The sequence below is a fragment of the Triticum aestivum genome, chromosome 4A (genome assembly GCF_018294505.1).
Source record: "Triticum aestivum cultivar Chinese Spring chromosome 4A, IWGSC CS RefSeq v2.1, whole genome shotgun sequence".
Classification (NCBI taxonomy): Eukaryota; Viridiplantae; Streptophyta; class Magnoliopsida; order Poales; family Poaceae; genus Triticum; species Triticum aestivum.
This window is the reverse complement of record NC_057803.1, coordinates 119,806,275-119,829,074: the sequence shown is the minus strand read 5'-3', so window position 1 is coordinate 119,829,074 and position 22,800 is coordinate 119,806,275. Positions and strand designations below refer to the sequence as shown.

The following is a 22,800-nucleotide window of genomic DNA, read 5'->3' as shown; positions in this document are numbered from 1 at the left end:
CAAATAACAAGTTAAACATACATCATCCAGAGTACAATCAAGGTCCGACTAGGGAACCAAAATAAAAGAAGACAACCTCAAATGCTAGATCCCCGATCGTCCCAACTGGGCACCACTACTGATCATCCGAAAAAAACACAAAAACAACGACTAAGATCTTCATCGAGCTCCCACTTGAGCGCGGTTGTGCCACCTGCACTGGTATCATCGGCACTTGCAACTGTTTGGAAGTATCCGTGAGTCACGAGGACTCAGCAATCTCACATCCTCGAGATCAAGACTATTTAAGCTTATGGGTAGGATAGGGTAATGAGGTGGAGCTGCGGCAAGCACTAATCAAATATGGTGGCTAACATGCGCAAATAAGAGCGAGAAAAGAAGCAACGCAATGGTCGAGAAGCTAGAAGTGATCCTAAAACTACTTACGTTCAAACATAACTTCAAAACCATGTTCACTTCCCGGACTCCGCCGAAAAAAGACTATCACGGCTACACACGCGGTTGATGCATCTATCTATTATATAATTAAAACAAGAGTAAAAGAAGCCATCACGTTTGTCCACATGTGTTAATCTTTTTTACGCCGTTGGATTAAGATAATAATGGCTGAGATTTAAATTTTCTACGTAACATGTAAAAATATATGTACCAACAGTATTGAACTTATATGTTGTCACGTTATATGCAAAGAACCATAAGACTAGCACGCACGGGAAGGACTACATGGACACGTATTGCTCGAGTCCAATGCAATCACGCATGAACTGATGCATGTCCGAATTGGAAAGAAAAAACGAAAATAAAAAATAAGGCTATTTTTAAGTTCAAAAATAAAGCTCTTACACGTATCCGAGAGCAATATAGCAGGTGTACCTACCGATTCCAAAAGCCACACGTTTGCATGCATCGAACACATGGACAATATGGACTAGCAATTGGCAAAAAGAAAGAATTGTATGTCCGATAAAGATACATGCAATCTAGCTGGTCTCTTCTCTCACATGTTCCATCTCTTCTTCTCTGAAGCAGGTTCCACGTCCCTTGCCACACACGTTTTATAGAGAAGATCAATTGCTAGGGTTTCCAATTTCCTAGCGCTATAGCCGTCACTTCTAATCCTTCCTTCCCCGTCGTCTGCGAGGCACCAGCTGAAGCGCTCGATCCACCTAGGAGAAGAAGAGTAGGGCAGGTTTAAATCAGCAGCATGAGGGATAAGGTAGCCATAATAACTAAGGTGACAAATTGAGGAGCAGGACGGAGCGATAGGGAGGCACAGATTGCTTCTTCGGCCTTCGTCCACTTCTTCGCCTTGAACATGCATATCTCCCAGCACCGCTACCTCCAAGCAAGGATGCATGTAACCACGGTCCAGCGGCAGCAACTTAGGTCCGAGACACATCCGCCTACAAGAAACCACAGCTGACGGCTATGTGATGCTCGAACTCCGACTCATCTTTGGATCATCAGTTCTCAGGTTTGTTCATCTTCTGTGTACCTCAATTTCGTGGCTTCTGGAACAAACAGATATGCGTAGTTGAGATGTTAGATTCTCCACGGAAGTGGTTAGAGCCTTAGACTAATGATGTGACGAATGACCTTTCAAAGCTACCTCTACTCTGATCGGATTTATACATCAAGGTTAATCTTATTTGCAAAGTTCTAAAAAATTATTTACATGATCTTTACAACAAAAATGCGTCACTGTGTATGAAAGAAAAAATATTTATGGAATTGTACAGAATTTATTTACATATTCATCATAGCAAATATGTGTCATTCTGCTTCAAACAAGTCAATGTTGAATTGAGCTGATAATACATGACCACTGTTGCACTTACAGGAGGAACTCAACAATATTTTTAATAGCGGAAGGAGGAAGTCAACAATTATGAGAAAACTGTAGTAAGTTTCCAATTCGGCAACTTTTTGATTGACCACCTTATATGACATGCACTTTTTCTGATAATTGTTCCATTCAATTTTTTTAACAGTTGTACATTATACTAAGATTCATGTTGTTTCTATTAAAATGATGCTGATTTGAGCTAATAATTTCTATATGTACATGAGCATGGTAACAAGTACATGGGTAACTCAAAGAACTGTGGTATAAGTTTCTAAATCAACAACTTCTTGATTTGCCAATTGTATAGCATGTAGGACCGTGAAGAGTTTTTTGTCGGATTTTGGGTTTCGGCAGACCTCTCAGGTTCGAACACTAGGGTGCGCGCGGAGATTTCGCCTCCTGCCTACCTGCACTCCTCCGCCTTGCTAGGATCTAAACTAAGGAAAGAACAACACAAAAGACACAGGGTTTATACTGGTTCGGGCCACCGTTGTGGTGTAATACCCTATTCCAGTGCGTGATGTGGTGGATTACCTCTTAGACTGATGATGATGAACAATACAAGAAAGAACAGCCTCGCGAGGGTATGTTCTTGGCTGGGGCGATGAACTGCTGGGAGGAGTTCAGTCGCCTTTCTCTCTCTCTCTCTCTTTCTGATCGAAACCCCTCTCTTTCCTTCCAACCTCTCAACCCCCTTTGCTCTGTGGGTGGCTGGTCCTATTTATAGAGGCCCTGGTCCTCTTCCTAAATATCAAGCGGGAAGGGAGCCAACAATGGCGGGCTAATTTGAAGGGGGACAGCCAGTATCAACTATCTTGACAAAAGTAGTCTTCGCCTGCCCAAAGCTTTGGTGATGACGCCGTCTTGGGCTCCACGGTGACCTCCGTCTCGTAGTACTCCTGGTCTTGGTCTCGTTGCACCGAAATGGCAACCTTTGCCTGATGCCTCGGTACTCCGCGGCTGCGCTTGCCCCCTTTGCACCAAAGAGGAAGGGAGAACACTGCGCGGGCTGGCACCCGCCTGGCGCCCACGGTCGTCATGGCTTGCGTCACGGGCACCTCGTGAGGTACCCCGCCTTGATCTCTCCGCCTCCTCGTGAGCCAGCCTGATGAGGCCGCGCCTGAGGAAGCTCCGCGTCGTCCGCCCCGCGAGGCTTGGCCCCTCGCGAGGGTCTTGGGTTTGTGTTGATGAAGATGGGCCGCCCTGGGCCCCCTTTGAGCCACGCCGCAGGCCGCAGGCAGGCAAGTCTGGGGACCCCCGTTCCCAGAACGCCGACAGTAGCCCCCGGGCCCAAGGCGCGCCCGGACTTGGCCGTGCAGGGAGGCGGAAGGGCAAGAGTGAAGCGCCGCGGGCCCTAACAGCCTGCGGCCTTGGGCGCCGCGTGGCGGTTGATTGGACGTGGGCGCCTCCACTTCCCCATGGTGCCTCGGCAACTGCACGGATTGGACAAGTCCCTGCATGCAAAGCGGGTCATAATTACCTGCGATCATGGGGGCCGTTGGTTGGCCATCGCCAGCTATAAGTATGGACTGGTGCGCGCCCTTCCAGTCCATCCCCCTTGCTTCTCCTTTTTCTTCATGGCCCCGTCGAGGAGGTTCTCGGCCGCAGAGAAGGAAAAGGCTCGCCAGGTTGAGCCCGCCTCTACCCCACCCAAGCGCGGTCGAGGACGCCCTCGCAAACATCCTGTGGCCACCACGGTGGCTCCCCGCGGCCGTGGAGGCGATCTTCAGCACAGCGACGGGCGGATTGCTGCGGTCGGGGGGCGCGCTCCGGCTGCGCGTCCCCCTAGGCCGCGCTTTCGCGCTGCTGAAGTGCTGCCGGAGTTCGTCGTGTGGTCGGCGGGACCGACTAGCACCCGGCTTCCACTTCCTCGCTTCCTTCTTGGCGAGCTCCCGGCCGGCGCCCCGAGCGGCCTCTGGCTCCAGGCCGACGGCTGCTGCAGCCGGGCCTCATGGGTCTCACTGGAGGTTTCTGCGGCCGGGAGCCTGTCCCTGGCCCATGGTTGGCAGACGTTTGCCCGCGCACATGGCCTGAGCCGTCGGTGCACCCTACACTTCAAGTTCGACGGCGATGCCACCCTCTACGTGAGGGTGTTTGGGAAAGATGGTCGTCGCGCAGGGTGTTGCCCCGAGGGTGACGACCGCGGCTGGGAACCCAGCTCCGGCGATGATGGAGAGGGCAGCGCTCGCGCGGCTGGCGGCGCTCAGGGTTCCTCAAGCTTCTCCGGTTCTTCTTTAAGCGGCGACTCTTCTAGCGGTGGCCGCGGTCAGCCTCCACGCCGTCGTATCTACTTGGGAGGTGGCAACGTGTCCGCCCGCCATCGCGCCCTGGTGAAGCGCGAGAGGGAGTCCGCCTGAGCTCCGGAGGCAGCTCGGGCCTTCCCTGCGGGCCGGTGTGAGGCGAGCTGCACCAGATTTGTTCTTTTTTTTTCCTTTTTCCTGCATAACAAAAACAGTAGTATGGAGCCCCGCGGGGGCGTGTTTGGGTTATTGCTGTTAATCATCGTTTTGCTTTCGTTATCGTACCTTCCGGCTACGTGCCCGAGCGTGGATAGTTTCCGGCCCCGACCGTGGGGGGCGACCGACCCAAGCCCTTTGTTTGTTTCGCGGTGCCCGTGGGGCACGGACTGGAGGGGTGCTCCTGTAATGGGCCCAGGTCGCGAACTCTTTGAATGACTAGGATATGAACACTCGCGAGGGCGCTCAGCTCCCCCCCTTGCGAGGCCTCACACAAGAGAAATCGAGGCAGGAGGGTGAAAAGTCGAAGAACCACAAGCCAAAGACGGCAACAACTTCAATAAAACTTCGAATGAGAAGGAACAAGCCAACTGCGGAAAGCAAATAAAAAGCCGTGTCCGGCACCTAATCTAGTCTTCGACGTCTTCTCACCAGCGTGGAGCTAAGTGCTGCCACTGGGCGTGGGAGGGAGCCCCAGGGCCTGAGGCCGGCGCTCCTGAGACTCCGGGGCGTGTACAGCCCCAACTCATTATTACGTGAGAGTGTCACGGGTGGCGAGCTTCACAGGCGTTGGCCTTCTTCACAGGCTCTGGTCCTTTTCCAAAACGCGATAGCTTCACAGGCATTCGCCTTCTTCACAAGCTCTGGGCCTTTTTCAAAACGCGATAGCTTCACAGGCATTCGCCTTCTTCACAGGCTCTGGGCCTTTTCCAAAACGCGATAGTTTCACAGGCATTCGCCTTCTTCACAGGCTCTGGGCCTTTTCCAAAACGCGATAGCTTCACAGGCATTCGCCTTCTTCACAGGCTCTGGGCCTTTTCCAAAACGTGATAGCTTCACAGGCATTCGCCTTCTTCACAGGCTCTGGGCCTTTTAAGGGGTAGAACCTCCGGAGGTGCTGGATGTTCCATGCATTCTGGACCGGCACCTCCTCCTGAGTCTCCAAGCGCGCGGAGCCGGGCCTGAAAACATGAACAACTTTGAACCGGCCCTCCCACATGGGAGAGAGCTTGTGCAGCCCCTCCCTGGAGAGAACCCGCCTGAGCACGAGGTCTCCTACCTCGAGAGTTCTGGGGGGATGTTGCGGCAGTGATATCGTCGCAGTGCTTGTTGATACCTCGCCGCTCGTAGCACGGCTTCTCGGCGATGTTCCTCCCCCAACACGAGGTCCGTCCCCCGCATGGCGTCCTGCTGCGCCTCGTCAAACGCCAGGACCCGCGCGGAGCGACGTCTGACCTCGTGAGGGAGGACCGCTTCGGCTCCGTAGACCAGGAAGAACGGGGTCTCTCCAGTCGGCTTGGTCGCGGTTGTGCAGATGGACCACAACACGGACTAAAGCTCGTCGTACCAACCTCTGCCGCAGGCCTCCAGCTTCTTCTTAAACGTTCTGGTCTTGAGGCCCCTCAGGACCTCCGCGTTGGCTCGCTCGGCCTGGCCATTGCTTCGGGGGTGCGCCACCGAAGCGTAGCATATCTACGTTCCAAGGTTAGCACAGTATGTTTTGAAGAGGTTACTGATGAACTGCGAACCGTTGTCCGTGATGATGCGATTCGGCACCCCGAACCGGCTCACGATGCCCTTGATGAATTTGACCGCGGAACCCGCGCGAATGGTGCGGACAGCCTCTACTTCAGCCCACTTGGTGAACTTGTCCACGGCGACGTAGAGGTAGCGGTAGCCCCCGGGCGCCCAAGGAAACGGACCCAAGATGTCCAGCCCCCAGACTGCGAATGGTCCTCGCTCCGCTTCCTCCTCCTTCTCCGGCAGGGTCCCTTGAGTTAGGTAACTCCGGAGCTCCGCGATCCAACATCCCTCCTGAGGTTCCATCGTCAGGAGCAGGCGTGCTCCTGAGGCCGGGCCACAGGCCGGAGCCCCTGAGGCAGGTGGCTGGGGGAGCTCCTCCCGGGGCTGAGCTGTGTTCGATAATGACAGCAGGGCTGACGGCTTGAAGAGCCGCTCCTCGAAAACGCCAGGCCCCTGAGGTAACCGCCTGGACGCCCGTTTGGCGATGTCGTCGGCCTCCTGATTGGTGCCACGGGGCACATGCTGCAATTCCAACCCCCAGAACTGCTTCTCCATCTTGCAGACCTCCGCTAGGTAGGCTTCCATGTGCTCATCCTTCGGCTCGTACACCTTGTTGGAGAAATTGTCAAGGAGCTGCGAATCGCCCTTGATGGTGAGGCGTTTCACCCCCAGGGCAGCCGCGGCCTTCAAGCCCGTTGTTAAACCTTCATACTCCGCTATGTTGTTGGAGACCTTTTCACCTTGCTGGAAACAGAGTTGCACGGCGTAATAGAGCTTGTCCTGAGCGGGCGATATAAGCACCGCCCCAGCCCCAGCGCCATGCCTGGAGAACGCCCCATCGAAGTACATGACCCAGCCTTCTGGCGCCTCGCTTCCCGGGGACAGGGACCGATCCTCGTCGGCCTTGAGGCCTGGCGCCTCCGTCCATTCTGCCACAAAATCCGCCAACGCTGCTCCCTTGATAACTCTGGTCGTGCTGAATTCGAGCTGAAACGCTTGCAGTTCTATGTTCCACTCAGCGATCCTTCCAGCTGAATTAGGGCTCCTGAGCACTCTCTCCAGGGGATATGACGAGACGACCTTGATGGGGTGACCCTGAAAATAGTGCCGCAGCTTGCGCGAGGCTACCAATAGCGCGAGGAGTTTCTGAGGCATAGGGTATCGTGCCCTTGCATCCCGCAACATCGTGCTGACGAAGTACACTAGGTGCTCAACGAGGTGGAGTGCGTCAGTGCTGGTGGCTCCCTTCGGAGACCATGGCGCCTCTTGAGGCAATGAGGCCTCCTGAGACTGGCCATCTGGAAGAGGGGCCTCTTCCGCCTCCGGTGCGCCCCTCTGCGGCGGCTGATCCTCCTCAGCCGCGGTGGCAGTTTATGTAGGCCTTCCTTGTCCATGTTCGGCCTTGTCCCGGGCTGCTGCCGCGGTTTTGATTCGGCGCTCCTCTCTGACTGCCACCAAGGCTGCGCTGGCGGAGTAGGGAGTGGCGGCGAGGTAAAGCACCAGGGGCTCTTGAGGGCGCGGAGCCACCATGACCGATGGGCTGGTCAGGTATCTCTTGAGATCCTGGAACGCCTTGTCGGCCTCTTCAGTCCACTCGAAGGGCCCCTTTTTCTTCATTAGCTGGAAGAAAGGCAGCGCTCGTTCCCCCAACTTGGAGATGAAGCGCCCTAGCACGGTCACGCGCCCCGTGAGTTTCTGCATTTCTCTGAGGGTCTTTGGCGGGCTCATGTCTTCCACCGCCTTGACCTTCTCCGGGTTAGCCTCGATGCCTCGGTGGGACACGAGGAAACCCAAGAGCTTGCCCGAGGGGACTCCAAACACACACTTCTCTGGGTTGAGCCGTAGGTTCACTGCGTTGAGGCTCGCAAAGGTTTCCTCCAAGTCTTGTATCAAGGTCCTGGCCTCCCGAGACTTTACCACAATGTCGTCGACGTAAGCTTCAACATTCTTCTCGAGTTGCGGGCCCAAGGTGATGTGCATCAGCCGCTGGAAGGTCGCCCCTGCGTTACGCAGCCCGAATGGCATGCACGCGTAGCAGTACACCCCACACGAGTTTAGGAAGGCTGACTTCTCGAAGTCTTCTACCGCCATCTTGATCTGGTGATACCCAGAGAAGGCATCCAAGAAGCATAACAGGTCGCATTCCGTAGTGGAATCGACGATCTGGTCGATGCGGGGAAGCGGGAACGGATCTTGCGGGCATGCTTTGTTGAGGTTGGTGAAGTCGACACACATGCACTCCTTCCCTCCCTTCTTTGGCACAACGACAGGGTTGGCCAACCAATCCGGGTATTGGACCTCGCGAATGACCCCAGCGGCTTCTAATTTGCGGGTCTCTTGGACGATGAAGGCCTGCTTTTCTATGGACTGCCATCGGGCTTTCTGCTTCACAGGGCGCACGTTGGGGCACACGTTGAGGTGATGCTCGATTACACTCCTGGGGATCCCTGCCAACTGGTCAGGCTCCCAAGCGAATACCTTCTTGTTTGCGCGCAGGAACCCGACCAGGGCCTTCTCCTGCTCGGGTTTGAGGTGGGCGCCTATGGTGAAAGTGGCGTTGGTGAATCCATCCTCATCAACGGGTATCTACTTGGTTTCTGCCTTGTCTTGGGTGAACAACTGTTTCTTCTTGGCGGGTGCAGCCCCCTTGGGCCCGGGGGTCTCCAAGTCGGCGGGCTACACCGACGCCGCCGTCTTGAAGGCGAGCTTAAGCACCCGCAGCGCGTCCCCGGTGTCCTCGTGCACAGTGAGAACACCGCTGCTCCCGGGCATCTTCATGAGGTTGTACGCCGGGTGCGTCGCGGCCATGAACTGGGCCAGCGCTGGGTAGCCGAGGATGGCGTTGTAGGGGAGGCCGATGGGGGCGATGTCGAAGTCGACCAGCTCCGTGCGGAAGTTGTCGTAGGTGCCGAAGGTCACTGGGAGCCGGATCTGTCCCAAGGAGCTGGACGACTTGCCCCCAACGCCTGAGAAGGGCCGGCTGGGTTGCAGCCGTTCCAGGGGTATGCAGAGGAGGTTGAAGGCCTCGATCGAGAGCATGCTGAGGCCCGCGCCGCCATCAATGAGGGTTCTGGTGACGGCCACCTGGCAGATGGTGGGGGTGCACAGCATGGGGAGCGCACCCGAGCAGGCCGAGTTGGAGGGGTGGTCCTCCGGGCTGAAGGTCAGGCCGGCCTCGGGCGCCGCCCGATCCAGGGGAGCCCCCTGCCGCGTGGAAGCGGCGCTGACCCGACGGATGAATGGCTTGACGTGGTGACTTGTAGGCGGCGCCTGCGAGCCGCCCAAGAGGGCCGCGACGACCGGGGGTGTTGGTGCAGCGCGATGGGCGGGGGAGAGGTTGCGGGGCTCCATGGGCGTGCGGAGCGCGCGGGACGAAGAACCAGCTGGGGTGAGCGAGGGAGTTGCGGTGCGGTCGTCTTGCCGCACGGACGGATGCTGGGACGATGCTTGTTGCTCGTCCCCCGCCAGGCTGGTGGCGGCGTTGACGGCAGGTGACGGGGGAACGGCGAGGACGCCCGCCGACAGGGGCTGTCTGGGCGACGCGAGAAGCGAGCGCGGCCCGGCGCTCGGCGCGGGCCCAACGAGCGTCAGTCATGGGCGTGATGGTCGGAGGAGAACGGGGTGGTGGAAGACGAATCCCGGCGCACCCCTACCTGGCGCGCCAAATGTCAGATTTCGGTTTCCGGCAGACCCTTGAGGTTCGAACACTGGGGTGCGCGCGGAGATTTCGCCTCCTGCCTACCTGCACTCCTCCGCCTTGCTAGGATCTAAACTAAAGAAAGAACAACACAAGAAACGCAGGGTTTATACTGGTTCGGGCCACCGTTGTGGTGTAATACCCTACTCCAGTGCGTGGTGTGGTGGATTGCCTCTTGGGCTGATGATGATGAACTATATAAGGAAGAACAGCCTCGCGAGGGTCTGTTCTTGACTGGGACGATGAACTGTTGGGAGGAGTTCAGTCGCCTTTCTCTCTCTCTCTCTCTCTCTCTCTTTCAGATCGAACCCGTCTCTTTCCTTTCAACCTCTCAGCCCCCTTTGCTCTGTGGGTGGTTGGTCCTATTTATAGAGGCCCTGATCCTCTTCCCAAATATCGAGCGGGAAGGGAGCCAACAATGGCGGGCTAATTTGAAAGGGGACAGCCAGTATCAACTATCTTAACAAAAGTAGTCTTCGCCTGCGCAAAGCTCTGATGATGACGCTGTCTTGGGCTCCACGATGACCTCCATCTCGTAGTCCTTCTAGTCTTGGTCTCGTTGCACCGAAATGGCAACATTTGCCTGATGCCTCGGTACTCCGCGGCTGCGCTTGCCCCCTTTGCATCAAAGAGGAAGGGAGGACACTGCGCGGGCTGGCACCCGCCTGGCGCCCCCGGTCGTCATGGCTTGCATCACGGACACCTCATGAGGTACCCCGCCTTGATCTCTCCGCCTCCTCGTGAGCCAGCCTGACGAGGCCGCGCCTGAGGAAACTCCGCGTCGTCCGTCCCGCGAGGCTTGGCCCCTCGCGAGGATCTTGGGTTTGTGTTGGTGAAGATAGGCCGTGCTGGGCCCCCCTTTGAGCCACGCCGCAAGGCGCAGGCAGGCAAGTCTGGAGACCCCCGTTCCCAGAACACCGACATTTTTAATAGCTATAGGTAATGGCAATAGGCACATGGTCAATGATTTCAGAAGGTTCTATAAATCGTCCAGTTGACCAATGTTTTAAGATGTCAATGCACATTGAATTTTTGTAATACAATTTTCTTATACTATCATAATGAATACAGTTTTAGACCTATCCTCTAGACATCCATGGTCCTCCCAAAAATATTCACTCTATACTTAATACATATAGTTAAGGTGCACAGTTTTACAATCTCTAGATGGCCTTCCAGATGTCCAGATGCTCCAAGGAATGTCTTGGTATAGCAGAAAATAAATTGTGCGACGAGAATATCATAGCTTTCTTATATTTATATGTATGGATAATATTGAAGCATGCATCATGTTTACGTGGTAGCCTCAAATTAGAAAGAATTGAATCAAGGTATACAAGGAAATGTACGCAGCTCCGACTGACATCTTTTTTTCCGGTTCAGTATGTTTTTGTTATATCTTACAAAGTTTTGAGTGACCATGTTCAAATATCATGTGAGCTTGGCTTTCTCATTTGTCCTACATGGTTCGTTACCTTTTATGGTATGGAGCCGTGTGTAGCAATGGTTTTATTTTCTATGATTGTTAAATCATCATTATATTATTTCCTACCAATAAAAGCACTAGTGAATAATAGAATCTGAAATGGATATACGTACATGAGGTAGAAAAAAATACGTGTATTCTCTAGGATTTACATTGAAGTGAAGTTGTAGTACTGTATTGATGTCCGAGCTTAAGTGATGAGGTACCATAGATCATTGGCTAAGCCAAAATGGCTCGGGTATATAGAAACTACTACATGATATTGTTGTATAAGGCATTTTTTAGGTGCTTATTTTTAGTTTCGCCAGTGGTTGGTGCTTAAGATAGCATAATGCATCGTCTTTTCAAGTTAGCCACAAATTTAGAAGTATTGAAAATGATTCAAAGTATGTACGGAAATGCATGAAGCTCCGACTCACATCCCCTTTATCAGTTCAGTATGCTTAAAAACAGCAACGTTGTTCTGAGTGACCATGTTCATGTTACATGTTCGCCTTACACTGGCATTTATCCTATTGTGGTTCTTCCCCTCTTTCTGATATAGTACTATGTAGCAATATGTTTCTTTCTGTGGTTGGTAAATCATCATTCCACATTTTTCTACCGATAAAAGCATATGTGGAGAATATAATTTCAAATGCAATCAAATGTGCACATGAGGTATCAAATCATACATGTCTACTATGAGATTTAAATTGCAGGGAAGTTGTCGTACCGAACTGACAAATATGAGGCTTAAGTGATGACGTATTATGCATCATTCTCAACAAAAATGGCTCTGGTATGTATAAACTACTGCACACTACTATATTGTATTAAACAGAGATATTGATGCCTTTTTGTTGGTGCTTAACTACTTATTTGTAACTCCACTAGCAGTGGATGCTTAATCTACATTTATCCAACACAATTATATTTTTTGGGTTACTTTTCCAGTCAAGGTAGTGTTGGCTCTCAAGAAATTTTCTCTACAACTTTTGCTAAGAACTTATCTGGTAATTATGTGTTTGTAAATTAGTATTTTGTATTTTTAACTATGAAAAGGTAGAATATTATTTTGACCTGATTGTATTCATTGTATCATTAATTAGGATCCTAGGTGCCACCAATTTCCTATTTCTCTTGGTGGATCCGAGTTTCTCTTCCAACCGCAGAGAGAAATGTATCGATATATGTGGGTTCTAACATAAATAAAATAGTCTTATGGATAGGGTAGAAATACAGTGTGCATAGGATTTTTCAGATGGTATGTAGCCTGACATATTATTCGCGCATTACCTACATGTTATGAACATAATGGCTTTTTGTTTCCCAGTCAAGAAAACATAATGGCTTCTTTCTGTAGTCGTTCTTGCAATGTTTTGTTTCACTTATTAATCTACAAAATTCTATCTACTGCAATGCTAAGCTTCACCTATGTTTTAAGAAGGTGAGGTAATTATTTTTTGTCAGTTACTTCCGTTCTGATATGCAGTCCCGCATCACTAATTCATGAGTGCAACTACTTATGTTTTCTTTTAATTCCATGCAAGCTGGTCTTTGCACGGGTCTTCCAAATTTTATTGGTAGTAATGTTTCTCACTTCGCCACATTTGTCTTTAAGTGGCTGACATATGTATGTGCTTGACTCTTTCTTATAGTTCGCTACATTTTGTTACAGATAGATTTGAATTACTAATTTTGATTTGCATTGTATTTTTAACACCTCAAACCGTACTCCTTATTTGTGCACCCATTGGTGATCAATTGTATCGCCACTCTACTTTTCCACAGGATGAGACAAATGAAGCAATTCTCTCAGATGCTTGCGAAGGTTATATTTAGCTTCGGGTAACTTCAGTTGGATATTCCATGTTGTTCATGTTGTCTGAGAACAATATCTATAGGACATTCATATAACATCTATATCTGATTAAGTTACGTATTTTAAGCAGATCGGCCTTTCAAATTCTAGAATGTAACAGTTCAGCTTATGATCAGTGGCGGATCTAGGATTTGAAAGCAGAGTGGTCCTCCTAAAAAAATTGACAACAAATATGACATTGTGAACGTTCTAACTAACTACCAATACCACGGAAATAGATCGATATGGTCTTACAAGCATACTAAAATTGTCAATTAAGTCTCAGTTTTGATAGAAGACTTAGAGGTATTCTAACTAATTTACTTTCTATCAATTATAAATTCATAATAACATAATTCAACGCAAATTATGTACTGCACGGTGGGTAGTACATGGAAGAGCAAACACTAGAATCAAAACTTGGTAATCGCCAAATGGGTAGTGGATGAGCTGAACTGGTACCTCAAATCAACACAGATAGTTGCTGGCTGGCTGCTGCCTCTTGGCCGAGCGCCGATGTGCGGATTGGGCGGCGGTTACACAGTTTCAGTGGCGCGGCCGCCACCGAGCCCCAAACACCGAGCGGACTGGACGGACAGCCTGTGGTCCTGGGCGCCCAACGATCGGCTACATAGGCGGGGACGGGAGCGACGAGCGAGCGAGACGGCGAAATCGGGAGGTCGTGAAGGGAAGCGAGCGGCTGGCTCGATGCGTCCATGACTGGATCTGGAACTCTGGATGTGTCTCGGCGGCTAGGGGCAATCCTGGCTGCGTGAATTTTTTTCTCAGCCTGGGCAGAGGGGCCAGGAATAGCTATTGGGCTTTTATTTTATTTTATTTTATTTTCCTGGCCCATATTGAATCAGATAGGCTGGTCCAAAATTCTAGGGTGGGCCTCTAATACACAAGAAATCATCCACGGATTGAATTAGGATACTAGGATAAGTAAAAGAAAAGTCAAGGTGTGTTCAAAAAGGAAAGAGGGAACATAATCCAAGCAACCACAAATCATCCACGGAATGAATTTGGAAACTAGGATACGTAAAAAATCTAGGCGTGTTGGAAAAGGAAAGAGAAAACGTAAACAAAGCAACCATGATATTTAATAACTCACGGGAGATTTCCCGCAAAAGCTAACCCACGATAGTTAATGGTAATGCATGCATCCTTTTCCTAGGTACGCCAAGCTCTGCCTTATCACGACCAGTAGCAAGGTCGCTATTTTTCTCTCAAAACTATGAGCAGAATTGCTTCAGTCTTCCCGCAAAAAATGTAAAAAAATTTGCTTCAGTCCAAGTACCTCTCGGCCCCATGCGAGAAGGAGGGCTATGGCGTCCTACCTCTCGGCTCTCAGTGGCAACCTGCTAGCCTGAACGGGCGAAAGATGGTATATGCATCTTCATCGTTTTCCCATGTACACCACTGCCCCAACACGAGCAGTAAGAGACTCGATATTTTTCTCAAACTAGAAATAAATATGAAAACAAATATGCACTTTGTATAACAATGGAATTACATTACTATATACATATTGCTATAACTAAATTAGTTATATTATACTTCTATATTTAACAGATTTATACTCTACTAAGTTAACAACACAAGTCACCTCTAATGCATACATAGCATCAGTATGGCATTCTTAGATCATATGTTTAAATTTTAAAGTAGTTTTTTCATGAACCAAAACTAAACTTCGAATTCCTATTGCACAAAAAAAAAATTAGTAATGTTTTATCATGCCTTACAAATGAGTTAAAATTTAATTTAGTATACTCCACAAGAAAAGTTGAATAACACTGAAAGTATAACATTAAAATATACTCATTATATTTAAATGAAAGTCTAGCCGCGCAAATGCGCGGGTAACCCTGCTAGTTTTAATTAAGTCAAATGTCAAGTTCTCTACAACCGGATATTAACAAATTCTCATCTGCGACATAACCGCGGGCACGGCTCTCGAAAGTTTATACCCTGCAGGGGTGTCCCAACTTAGCCCATCACAAGCTCTCACGGTCAACAAAGGATATTCCTTCTCCCGGAAAGACCCGATCAGTCTCGGAATCCCGGTTACAAGACATTTCGACAATGGTAAAACAAGACCAGTGTAACACCCACGATGCAGCTATATCTCCCACATGTCGGGGCACGACTTAGAGGCATAGCCGCATGGTTGTTTTGTCGCAAGAGGGGCAATCTTCACACAATCCCATGTACTGAATAAGAAAGGGATAAAGAGTTGGCTTAAAATCGCCACTTGACACAACTAACAAGTGAAACATACATCATCCAGAGTACAATCAAGGTCCGACTATGGAAACAAAATAAAAGGGGCATTAATGGATATAGCATAACCACATGTTCAAAACATTCTTAGTGAAGTATCTCAAAATAAGCATGGATCTCATGGTAGCATCAAGTTTACATGACATCAAAATAACAGCAGGAAAAAGACTTGGCAAAAACCAGTCCCTGAAAATAGCAACATCACGGAGCCTAGTTTGCATGCTTGTGCTAGTCACCACATAGATCACAAAAATACAAAACTTGCACCCCTGTAAATATGGCATGTTTTAGTTCAAAACACATGTAGACCTCAGGTTCAAAGGATGCACATATCAAATGCAACAAAAATGACAAATGACCATGATCTGATAAGTATCAGGAGTTAACATTTTATAGCACTCTTGCAATAATGAAAATGGCATCATAATTGACAGCAACATGCATGGAAATGCTGCTATCATGAAGAGCTTAACGAGACAAACATTTCGACATATCATAAGCATGATTTGCAGCCATGGTCACCGAGATATGACATGTAGAAGGAGGCTTGAAAATGTTAGGGACTGGAAAAGAATTGGTGGAAAATTATACCCTGTGGATGAAAACTGGACGGAGCCGAGCGGGATAGTGGGATGCGGGACGGGGCTCGTGTTTGGTACGTCGACGTGGTGGATCTGATCCATCTTCCATGGATCCGGTGACGAGGATTCTGGCGACTCCGGCGAGGGTGCGGAAGCCAAGGTGGCCTCGGGGACGAGCGGATCCGGCGGTACCTTGCCGGATCCGCGCGAGGGCATGGCGCAGGGAGGCGAAGGCCAAAGGAGGTGGCTGGAGCAGCTGCCTCGAGCGCACGCGGTGAAGTCCGGTGGCGGGGCGGCGCACGGTCGCCGGAGTGAGGCCGCGGGGCGGCACCGGTGACGTGGAGGTGAAGGGGCGCCGGGCGGCGTCGGGCGCGGGGCGGCGCTCTCGGGATCAGGCGGCAGAGCAGCGCACTTCGCGGTGGTGGCGGGACGGCGCACGCAGCGGAGCAGGGCAGCGACCGAAGCGGGCGGCGGTGTTCCAGCTGCTGAAGATGGGCGCGGACGGCGAACACCGGCGAGGAGGCGGGGCGCTGGGCGACGGGGCAGGCGCGGGCCGGCGGCGCGACCGGATGGGCTCGGGCGGGCTGCGCCGGGCTTCGCGGGCCGCGGTGGCGCGCGGTGGCCGACGGGCCACGTGGCACGACGTGAGTGGAGGAGGGAGGCGCTGGAGGTGAGGTGGTGGCGCGTGATTGGTCCGGGAGACGTGGTTGTAGGCGGCAGACGTGTCCGGCGCGGCGTGGATACGTCCGGATGCGCGGTGGAGGAGTGGATCTAGGGTTTCATCTGTGATTTTTCGGGGAGGGACACATATTTATAGGTAGAAGGAGATATGGGTGTCCAAATGAGGTGTGATTTTCGCGCACACGATCGTGATCCGACGACAAAGAATATGGAGGTGGTTTAGATGGGTTATTGGGCTGTTTTGGAGGGGTGTTGGGCTGCAACACAAAGAGGCTTTTGCGGTTACCCGGTTAACCGTTCGGGCACCAAACGGCCTCCAAATAGAACGAAATTTGACAGGCGGTCTACCGGTGGTGTACCAAGGCCACTTGACAAATCTTGACCTATTCTGAGAATGTTTTTCTCCCACACACGAAGAGACAAGAGGGGTGTGATGGGTGCATGTGGGAGTGTCGAATTGTGAAACAGACAATGGGGAAAATGCTCGGATGCATGAGGCGAACACGAATGCATATGCGATGCTCATGATGACATGATATGAAATGCAAAACGAAAACAAAACCCAACCACGAAGGGAATATCATATCACGTGGCCGAAAATGGCAAGAGTCGGAGTTACAAATATGGAATGTTGTATCGGGGTGTTACAACCAACAAGACCGCCCAATGTGCCGACAAATCCCGATAGGAGTCGCACGTATCTCGTTCTCAGGGCACACCGGATGGGCAAGACATCGGTTTGGCTGAGACCCTGGTTGCCTAGGGGGCGCCGGACATCGCCCAGTTCGGACCAGCACTCAGAGGAACACTGGCCCGGGGGGTTGAATAAAGATGATCCTCGGGTTAATTACTCCCTAGGCAAAATTTTAGGTTGTTATTAGGCAAATGTTAAAACCAGGGTTGGGCCTTGCTGGAGGAGTTTTATTCAAAGCAAACTGGTAAGGGGGTCCCATAACCCCAACTGCGTAAGGAACTAGGGTGGCAAGAGTGGAACAAAACGCCAAGCAAAAGGCCTAGACTTCCACCCTTTACCAAGTATATAGATGCATTAATTAAATAACAGATATTGTGATATCCCAACATATCCATGTTCCAACATGGAACAACCTGCAAGGCACCTGCAACTAGCAACGCTATAAGAGGGGCTGGGCAAAATCGGTAACATAGCAAAACAACGGTTTGCTAGGAAGGTGGGTTAGAGGCTTGACATGGCAATATGGGAGGCATGATAAACAAGTGGTAGGTAGTGCGACATAGCGATAGAGAGAACAACTAGCAAGCAAAGATAGAAGTGATATCAAGGGTAATGATCATCTTGCCTGCAAAGTTCTCAGGGTTGTCGAAAGCTTGCTCCTCATAAACGTACTCGACATGATCCTCATTCACGAACTCGTCTCCCGGCTCTACCCAAAGCAAAAACACAAGAAACGGAACAACAATCAATCACGGTGCAATGCACAAGCAACATGATGCAGGACATGGCACGAAATGCAAGGTATGATGTGCAATGCATATGGGTACTCCTGAAGGGAAAAGATGTTCAAGGCATCAACTTGGCAAACCAAGCATGTCGCTGGAAAGATGGAGTGATTTCGGTCAAAGTCGATATAAGTATCACCGGAAATGGATGCACGGTTTGCAAATGACGAGCAAAACGAGAACGATGCAAATCTGCGCTTAACAGCATCATAGCACTTAAGATGCAACAAGAAACTATGCTACAACACTCCAACATAGCAACAAAGCACATGACAGTAAAGTACAGGTGAAGCTCTACAAATTATGAACACTGAGCTCATGCTAGAACTCACTAGAACAAGCCTAAAATAGCATGGCAAAAATGCAAATGATAACAGCTTCACAGACTTGGTGAAAATACTAAACATGTCATAAACAGCATGAGGTAGCAATGTTTAGAGCTGGCAAAGAACATGCTACAGGAACATATCATCGCAAACAATGGCATGGCATGCTAGTACTAAAGACAAAGAACAAAACTCCCTTACTGAACTTTAGCCAAAGATGCACAGAAAATGAGGTAGCGCCCATGCAAACATGGCAAGTGGTGTGATCAGTTTCAGACTTAGAAGAAAAACATAGCATGTCAGAAACAGATTCATGATATCAACTTTGCAAGCTCATGCCACTCACCATAAAGCATTTCATGGCATAACAAGGTAACCAACAGTAAGTAGACACATTTGTGAAGCTAAAAATGGCAAGAGCAAGTTCATAGGGTGCATGGATCACTAGCAAAACACATGGCAAAAATGAACTTCATGTTAACAATCTGCCAGCAACAATATTTAGCAAAAGTAGAGCATGGTAATGACAATCTAGATTACTCCATAATTATAACCAGAGGCATGAATGGATAGAGAATCACCATATCTTCAAAACACTCTTAATGAACTACCTCAAAATATGCATGGATCTACTTGTGGTCACAAGACAACATAGCAACATAATGTGACAGGAAAAGACTTAGCAAAATTACTGAGTGTCTGAAATCAGCAACATCATGTAGCCTACTGTACATGCCTGTGCTAGTCACCACAGATCTCATAAAAATACAAGGCTTGCACCACTATAAATATGGCATGGAGGAGCTCCTAAAACATGTAGACATGATGCTCATAGGATGCACACCTAAAATGCAATGAAAATGACAAATCAGCAAGTTATATTGAATTCCAGCAGACAACATCATATAACACTTTTGCAACGAAGATTAGGGCATCAATATGGACATTAACATGCATGAAAATGACACTAACATGAAGAGCATCAGGAGCCGAACATTTCGATATATCATATGCGCAAATCAAAGCTATATGCATGAAGATATGACCGGTCAAAGAGGGGAACATAATGTGAGAATTTCGGGACTTGGGAGAGAAAAACACCTCGCGAGATCTAGGGTTCGCATGGTTCTCGAGGTTGGTCGATGCGGTCACCGGAGATGTGGCCGGTGAAGAGTGTGGAGGTCGCCGGCAGTGTCGTGGTGGCCGGACCCGGTCGCCCCGCGGCCGGATCTGAAGAGGGCGACGACAGCGCGGTGGTCGGCGGCGTCGGGTGGTGAGCGCAGGCGGCGAGGCGCACGGTGGCGGCGGCAGCGCTAGGCGGCGGCGGGCGGCGGCGCGGGTGATAGCGGGCGGCGAGCGCGGGAGGCGGCGGCCCGAACGATGGGCCTGGGAGGGCCCGCTTCGGGCCGGTGGGCCGGTGCGATGGGTGGCGGCGGTGAGGACAGGTGGCGGCACGCGATTGGTCCGGGCGGCGGCGGCGGCGGACGTGTCCGGCCGACGCGGACGCGTCCGGTGGCGGCGGGAGAGAATGGACTAGGGTTTTGCCCGGATTTAGAGGAGGGGGATGCATATTTATAGGTAGGGGGAGCTAGGAGAGTCCAAATGAGGTGTGATTTTTGCCCACATGATCGTGATCCAACGACAGAGAGTATGGAGGGGGTTTAGATGGGCTAGTGAGCTGTTTTGGAGGGGTGCTGGGCTGCAAAGAGAGAGGAGCTTTGTGGTTACCCGGTTAACCGTTGGGGTATCAAACGACCTCCAAATGGAACGGAATTTGACAGGTGGCCTACCGGTTATGTACCAATGCCACTCGACAAATCTCGGCCCATTCCGAGAAAGTTTTTCTCCCCCTCACGAAACGAGATCTGAGAGGTGCAACGGGTGCGTGTGGGAGTGTCGGATCGCGAAACGGACAACGGGGAAAAAGATCGGATGCATGAGACGAACATGAGTGCAAACGGACAACTGCCACTCTTCTTGAGTCAAGACCAAGAGGCGAACGAAGTAAGAGGAGAAAAACCCAACTCTGGCGGACGAGAAACACAAAAAACTCCAAATTCCGTTAAGAAATTGAAAACCAGCTACAGAAAGCAAGCAAAAGAACAGATGTGTCCTGCACCTAGTCTAGTCTTCTCACCAGCGCGGAGCTAAGTGCTGCCACTAGGACATGAGAGGGAGCCCCCATGAGGCCTGCGGGCAGCGCTCAGGAGACTCCGGGGCGTGTACAGCCCCACTCATTATTACGTGAGAGTGTCACGAGTGGAGACCTTCACAGGTGAGGGAGTCCTGGACTAAGGGGTCCTCGTGCGTCTGACCTATTAGACATGGGACAGACTGATGGGCTATGAAGATACAAAGACCGAAGACTCTACCTGTGTCCGAATGGGGCTCTCCTTGACGTGGAAGGCAAGCTTGTCATCCGAATATGAAGATTCCTTTCTCTGTAACCGACCTTATGTAACCCTAGATCCCTCCGGTGTCTATATAAACCAGAGGGTTAGGTCCGTAGATATATATCCTCATAATCATAGTCAGGCAGGCTAGACTTTAGGGTTTAGCCATTACGATCTCATGGTAGATCAAGTCTTGTAATAATCATATTCATCAAGATCAATCAAGCAGGAAGTAGGGTATTACCTCCATAGAGAGGGCCCAAACCTGGGTAAACATTGTGTCCCTTGTCCCCTGTTACTATCGACCTCAGACGCACAGTTCGGGACCCCCTACCCGAGATCTGCCAGTTTTGACACCGACATTGGTGCTTTCATTTAGAGTTCCACTGTGTCATCGTCAAAAGGATTGATGGCTCCTTCTACCATATTCAAGGACGCCGTCCAAGGGGAAGTCTACCTCCCTGGAAAGATCTTCGTGTTCGGCGGCTTCGCACTGCGGGCCAACTCGCTTGGCCATCTGGAGCAGATCGAAAGCTATGCCCCTGGCCATTAGGTCAGATTTGGAAGCTTGAACTACATCGTGGATATCCACGGAGATTTGATCTTCGATGGATTCGACACCGCGGTAGCCGCTCCCTGCCACCACGATGAACATGACGTAAATCTGTCATCGGACCATACCCAGGAGATAGTACCTGTAGCTGCTCTGGCCTTAGATCTGGAGCAGATGGCGCCATCTGAGGACGGGAAGCTTAACCCTCCGCGAAAGTCAGCGCTGGAGCCGCACATAGACCTAACTTCAAGTGACATCTGTGTCACCAAAACCATGGACTCGTCTCCGGCTAGAGGTTCTGAACCGTGTGCGTCCGCACACGTCGAGCTTGATCGGTCATCGATCGTCGAATTCAGCTCCGCGAACATCTCCCGGCGCTCACCTTTGGGCGACGTGTTAAACTCATTAAGAGCACTATCCTTAGCAGGGGGCTCACAGCCGAACTATATCCAGTTTGAACCGGAGGCCGATGACGGAGAATTTCGCTTCCCACCCTGTTGGGGATATAAATATTAGGTATGACCCGCCCAGGAGGGGCCAGGTCATCTCCCTGAAGAATTATCGATTATAAAGCCCAAGGTCGCACGACGGGTCATAGATAGGCTTAGTAGCAGGCCCAGACCCGAAGGCGGCTTAAGGCCCATAAGCATAAACCGCCTTGTATGTAAAACTTGTAAAGTAAGGCATGAAAGATACGTCACCGAGCCAGACACGTTGTATGAGCCGGCCGGGACTCTGTAAGCCACAGGGCATCGACCCATGTATATAAGGGGACGACCCGGCGGCGGCTTAGGACAAGAAACAACAGATTCAAGAGCCGGTCAAGCGTATTCGCTCCCCGCTCATCGAAACCCTAGCAATTCCACATACAACTGGATTGGGCTTTTACCTTCACCGTAAGGGGCCGAACCAGTATAAACTCCTCGTGTCCTTTGTCCTGATTAACCCCTTTAAGCTAACCTCAAGCGATGGCCCCATGACTAAGTCGTCTCTCTAGGACATCTGACGTGATATTATTGACCCGGCCTGATTTTTTTGACTACAAGTCGCCAGTAAAGACTCAAAGTCAGTATCCGGTGTTTATTAACCCAGCCCGGTATTCATTCGTAAAACCGTCGAAGTGTGATAACTACCAATATCCAAAGTCTTGGGTTATGGCCCTTACTACACTGGTTTGATGAAATCAACCATGTGATCAAATATCACAGGTATGAAATATTTTTCAGGTATATATATTCTAACCAGCTTGGGTTAAAATTCATGATAAGGTTTGTCTTTGGGCATTATGACCCGTCCAGCGGCAAACCGCCAGGACACATTTTTTATGTTATATGCAGGAGCAAATTCGAAAGTACCCACAAGGGCTGAATCGTATACATTCAGGTCATCGGATAGGTGAGAAGTACAAATATGCACGATGGCATAACAGAACAAGGAGTTTAAGTATTAGCCTATTACAAGGCATATCAAGACCAGGGAAGGATAAATTGTTTATGATAAACCGGAGCGGGATCATGCATCTTGGCTTGGATGATTTGATGTTTCTATATCATCCCTTGCCGGTTCATCCCCAGCTTGAAAATTGGGTTTAAACCAATCAAAGCCTTGAAGGGCGACAAATTCAGCTTCCTCATCAATTAAACCAGCCG

At 50.4% G+C, this 22,800-nt stretch overlaps 1 long non-coding RNA gene across 1 annotated transcript; it reads right to left on the bottom strand.

Annotated features, from left to right (window-relative positions):
• Positions 1-800: 800 nt before the first annotated feature.
• On the bottom strand, positions 801-13,637 carry LOC123085534 (uncharacterized). The gene is made up of 2 exons (XR_006439805.1): positions 13,315-13,637; positions 801-1,511 (listed from the first exon to the last, which is right to left on the bottom strand). It is a non-coding gene; the product is annotated as an uncharacterized lncRNA (long non-coding RNA).
• Between the last annotated feature and the right edge of the window lie 9,163 nt (positions 13,638-22,800).